Here is a 4,478-nt window from a genome sequence, read left to right on the forward strand (position 1 = left end):
CCAAAGGCCTAAGAACCAGGAGGCCACTGGTGTAAGTCCCAGAGTCTGAAAGCCTGAAAATCTGAAGCCCCAACACCCAGGGCAGGAAAAGATGGATGGCCCACCTCAAGAAGAGAGGGGGAATTTGCCCTTCCTTTGCCTTTTTGTTCTATTCAGAACTTCAACAGATTGAGACTGGATGATGCCTACCTACTTGGTGAAGGCAGATCTCTTGTCTCTGCCTATTGAATCAACTATTCAACCTCTCCCAGAAACACGCTCTAAGCAAAACCAAAAGTGTGTTACCAGCTTACTTAGGCATGTGTTAGACAAGTCACGTTTGACATATAAAATTAATGGTGAGAACTATCTTATTCCTTTTTGCATTCTACAGCATCACTCTTCTGGGAGATACAGTACGTATAACCAAGAGCAAGAGCTGTGTTTTAGTTCTCAGGAAGAAATTGTATGATTTTAGGAATAAATATTCCCAGATTTTTGTTCAAACACATTATTTAAAAGCAGAAATTTTAGGCTACCTTCTCATAATACACCTCCTCTACTTTTCTGAACTCTCTTTTACAGCAAATATCATCATTACCCTCTTAGCCTTCCTGATCCGGCAACGTCTATACTTTGAATAGCAGTAGAGAGTCATTGCATGTGTCAACACAAGTACACACACACACACACACACACACACACACACACACCACTCTTTCTCTAGTTTCTCATCTCTGCATAGCATAAAACATGAAATCTATGCCTTGGACTAGAAAGCTGTGTGTGATCTGGTCTCTGCCTCCTCCAAATTCTTATCAGACTCACCCCTCACTTCCTAGGAAGTGTTAGTTTTTATCCATCTCAGGGCTTTAAGCTTTTTGGTTTTTGGTTTTTGAATATTATAACACAGCTGACTCCTGCCCATTATCCAAGTGTCAGCTCGCACCCTGAGAGGGGCCTTGCTAATTGCCTCATTCTAACTACATTTGCTCTCTTATTTTATTTCAAATAATATTCTTTCTTTTTCAGAACTTTATGTAGTATCTATTTGTTGGTGATTTATTATTATTAAATGTATGTGTATCTTGTAAGCTTACTGAGGGTAGGAGGTGTATATTTTAGGTTCAGCACTTAGGAACAAATGCATAGTTTATGATTCCCATTGCAAAATGAAAATGTGGGTTCCTCAGGCCAATGTCCAAGAGATTATTGCTCATGCTTTTGTTTTGGAATTTTATGGTTTCAGGTCTCACATTTAAGTCTTTAATCCATGTTTAGTTTATTTTTGTGTGAGTGTAAGAAAGTAGTCCAGTTTCATCCTTTTGTATGTAACTGTCCAGTGTGCTCAATATCATTTGCTGAAGACTGTCTTTTCTGTATTGTATATTTTTGCCTCTTTTGTCAAAGATTAATTGACTACATAAGTGTGGGATTGTTTCTGGGGTTTCTATTTTATTCCATTGTTCTTTGTGTCTATTTTTGTCATTACCATACTGTTTTGAATACTATAACTTTGTAGTAGTATAGCTTGTAGCTTGATGTGGGATTATAAAACCTTCAGCTTTGTTCTTCTTCAGATTGCTTTGGCTACTCAGGGTCATTTTGGTTCCATACAAATTGTAGGATTATTTATTCTAGTTCTGTGAAAAAATATTATGGGTATTTTGATAAGGATTTCATCAGATCTATACATTGCTTTGGGTATTATGGATACAGTATATAAAGTATGGATATAGTTTAGGATACAAATTCTTCCAATAAGAATGGTATATTTTTTCAATTTGTTTGTGTCATCCTCAAGATCTTTCATCAGTGTATTATAGTTTTCAGAGTATAGGTCTTTTACCTCCTTGGTTTAATTTATTCCTATGTATTTTATTATTTTTGATGAAACTGTAAGTGGGATTGTTTCCTTAATTTATTTTTATGCTACTTTGTTATTAATATACAGAAATGCAACATATTTATGTATATGAATTTTGTATCCTAAAATTTACCGCATTCATATTACTTCTAACAGTTTTTAGGTGGAGTCTAGGGTTTTCTATATACAGTATCATGTCAACTGCAATTAGTGAGGGTTTTACTTCTTCCCTACCCATTTGGGTGTCTTATATTTATTTTTCTTGTTTGATTGCTGCAGCTAGGATCTCCTCAGTCAAGGAAAACAAAAGCAAAAATAAAATGCTGAGACTACCCCAAAATAAAAAGCTTTTGCACAGTGAAGGAAACCATCAACAAACAAAAAAACCAACCTACTGAATGGAATAAGATAGTTGCAAATGAAGTATCCAATAAGGATTTACTATCCAAAATATATAAAGAACTCATAGAACTCAACACCAAAACCCCCAAATAATCCAGTTAAAAATAGACAGAGGATCTGAATAGGCATTTTTCCAAAGAAGACATACAGATGGCCAAAAGACACATGAAAAGATGCTCAGCATCACTAATCATCAGGAAAATGCAAATCAAAACCACAATTAAATATCTCTTTACATCAATAAGATTAGCTATTATCAAAAAGACAAAATATTAACAGTGCTATTGAAGATGAAAAGAAAATAGAACTTTCATGCACTATTGGTGAGAATGTAAACTGGTGCAGCCACTATGGAAAACAGCATAGAGGTTCCTCTAAAATTTAAAATCAGAAAAACCAAATGGTTCAGTAATTCCACTATTGGGTATTCATTCACCCAAAGAAAACAAAAACATTAATTTGAAAACATATATGCATGCCTACATTAGCTGCAGCATTAGTTAAAATACCCAAGATAGGGGGCACCTGGGTGGCTTAGTCCATTGAATGTCCGACACTTGATTTCAGGTTGGGTCATGATCTTAGGGTCATGAAATTAAGCCTTGAACCAGGCTCTGTCTTGCACTTGTAGTCCGCTTGAGATTCTTTCTCCCTCTCTCTGTTCCTTCCTTTTACTCTCTCCTTCTCTCTCTTTCTCTCTTTCTCTCTCTCTCTCAGAAAACAATGGCCAAGATATGAAAGCAACCTAAGTATCCATTGATAAATGAATGGCTAAAGAAAATATGGTATGTATAAACACACACACACACACACACACACACACACACACACACACACACCAGAAAAAGATTTATGAACACAGAATAAACCAGTCATTGCCAGAGGGAAAAGGATTTGGCAGGTGGGCCAAAATGGTAGAGGGGATTAACAGGTACAAACTTCTAGTTACAAGATAAGTAAGTCACAGTGATGAAAAGTACGATATAGGAAATATAGTCAATAAAATTGTAATAATGTTGTATGGTAGCAGCAGATGATAAATACACTTACTGTGGTGAGCACTGCATAATGTATATAATTGTTGATTCACTATGCCATACATCTGAAACTGACATTTGCATGTTACTATACTTCAATAAAAAAAATAAAAAAGAAACTGTCGGTCCATTATTCAAAAATTATTAAAGATTTCAAGATGAGGACAGGAGAGCACCGGCACACATCTGAGAGCAGGACCTTGTGTGAGAGCACAGGTCACACTCACACATAAAGTGAGCTCTGTTATCACTTTATATGTAGTGCCTACCATAATATCTGGTAAAGAAGTACTCAATAAACACTCATTTAATATAATGAATAAATTACTGGTAGATGAAATACAGTGACACATCTTTATATAAGTATGAAAAACAAATTTAGAATCATCCCAAGGAAAATGTTCTGAAAATAATGGAGAGAGAACATAAGGCACAGTGAGCCAATGGTAAAAGAGAATAAAACAGGAGAAGCCAGAGGCACAAAAATTCACCTTCAATATTTTGCTTGAGGTTACTTTTTCTTTATTTAAAAAAAAATAGAAAAAGACTCTCAAGAAATGAAATAGGTATTTGGCTCTTTAGGAAAGAAAAAAGTAAGATTTTGAATACATAAAATATTCTAGGCACAGGGCACTTTCACATACATTATTTCATTTTAACCTTCTAAAAACCTGTGAGAGAGATTTTTTTTTCTTCCTTACCTGTATATTTAACCTATAGTTAAGAGAGGCAAGGCAATTGGCCTATTTTTCCAAAGCAAGTTATTTTGAGAGCTGGTATTAATTTTTCTATCTAGGAAAATACTCCTTTTTTCGTGCCTCAGTAAGTCACATACTGTGGAGGGCCTTTCTTGAAACTTTCTAGATCCTACTTTGGTGCCTGAAATTGTGTGGGGCTGGTAGTGTCATCAGAGTAGAACACCCTGAGCCTGGGACTCACATGGTCTCAGATTTCTCCCTTGGGGTTCTCTCTGACCTTCTATGCCCATCTTTGAGTTGGATCACCAGTTCTGATAAGTCAAAATTAGTCAAATCAGCAAATTCCCAAGGCTTTTGATCCAGTAATCCCTTCCCTTGGGATGTAGCCAAAAAAAAAAAAAAAAAAAAAAAAAAAAAAAAAAAAAAAATCAACAGTAGAAACAAAGCCAGATTTCCTGTCCATTGCAACATTTTCTACAAATGTAAAGGGAAATA

The sequence above is a fragment of the Crocuta crocuta genome, unplaced genomic scaffold (assembly GCF_008692635.1).
Source record: "Crocuta crocuta isolate KB4526 unplaced genomic scaffold, BGI_CrCroc_1.0 scaffold561, whole genome shotgun sequence".
Lineage (NCBI taxonomy): Eukaryota > Metazoa > Chordata > Mammalia > Carnivora > Hyaenidae > Crocuta > Crocuta crocuta.